Source organism: Olea europaea, unplaced genomic scaffold (assembly GCF_002742605.1).
Source record: "Olea europaea var. sylvestris unplaced genomic scaffold, O_europaea_v1 scaffold29970, whole genome shotgun sequence".
In the NCBI taxonomy this organism is placed as follows: Eukaryota; Viridiplantae; Streptophyta; class Magnoliopsida; order Lamiales; family Oleaceae; genus Olea; species Olea europaea.
In genome coordinates this window covers 1-1,368 of record NW_019248620.1, presented here as the reverse complement: position 1 = coordinate 1,368, position 1,368 = coordinate 1, and the positions used below count along the sequence as shown (strand labels likewise).

At 29.3% G+C, this 1,368-nt stretch overlaps 1 long non-coding RNA gene across 1 annotated transcript; it reads right to left on the bottom strand.

Annotated features, from left to right (window-relative positions):
• Positions 1-742: 742 nt before the first annotated feature.
• Positions 743-1,360, bottom strand: LOC111384764. The gene is made up of 2 exons (XR_002700957.1): positions 1,116-1,360; positions 743-1,024 (listed from the first exon to the last, which is right to left on the bottom strand). It is a non-coding gene; the product is annotated as an uncharacterized LOC111384764 (long non-coding RNA).
• Positions 1,361-1,368: the final 8 nt, after the last annotated feature.

Below are 1,368 nucleotides of genomic sequence, written 5' to 3'. Positions count from 1 at the left end.
CAAAAAAAAAAAAAATATATAATTTAGATATCACTTAAAATTGATGGGACTGTGGCTTAAATAATTCGGATGACTATTAAACTATTAGTCACATATAAATTATTAATAATGTGGATCATTTTCTTAATGCTTGATTTTCATTTTCATTTTTCTAGTATTTATGCAAATGGTTTGACAGTAGACTACTTGATTATCCCTCATATCATATGTATGGTAGAGGATATGGTATTTCCATTTTTATCCTCTCCCACTACTACTACGATGGACTAAATAAAGATAATTTATTTGCTTAAAAAAAATCAATACACTTTTGTGTATCTAGTTCAGAGTCAAAGTCTCATATTTATAAAGAAAAATTAGGGCTATAAGGATTCCCATTCTTGTCCTCTTCCACTACTTGAGTCGATTGAAAAGAAAAAAAAAATGAATATAGAATTTAGACAATATAATATTTTAACATAAATTTTACTAAGTAAATAATAAGAGAGTATTTAGCTATTATTATATCTTTTAAGTTAATTTTAGTTATCTCTTCTACCTAAATAGCTAATTACTTTCCAGTTAAACTCATTCCAAAATGAAGATCTCAATTTCTTGTAACAACATTTATACATCATCTTGAATTCTTCCTATTCTCATTAACAACCTTCATACATCTACAAATATTTGGCAGAAAACTAAAGAACAAAGGATTATACAAAGAATTATATTAAAATTTCGTGAAATTCAGAGACATAAAAAATAACTAGATCTACCAAGAATTACTCATTTGAATCATTTCAAAACACTAAACAATTTAACCAATAAATGTAACATATTGAAAATGAAAATAAAAATAGTTCATACGTCGGAGGAGGGGTAAATGAGTAAAATCATCGACTAGACTTTACACTTCATTCTTCATAATTATAATCTATTGTCGCCATATGCCAGGGATTGAAAACTCACCCCATTGTGTCTTCCCTCTTCTTCTCGCTGTTTCATCTCTTCTTCACAATTTCTCCTCATGGAGTGTGTACAGATGCTGAAAAACAGAGCATATTAATTTGCCAGACATTGTAATTATATCATATATGTTAGAGTAAATTATGAAAAATGGAAGAAATCCTACATACCTATATCACTAATTGAAGCAATTGGAAATGTCAATAAATTCGTGGTCTCCTATCTGTACTTCCTTAAGCTTCGGTGCATTTAGCTGTCCTGAACAAAATTTTGTCATCATAGGGCAATCTTCAATTCTCAATAGATCAAGTGAAGGGAACACAACTTCATAATTATGAGGGCAAAACATGTTGAATCTTGGAAGTCCGATTAGTTCTATACGCCTCAATTCATGGAACACAATATTGCTAGCCGTTTCTTCTT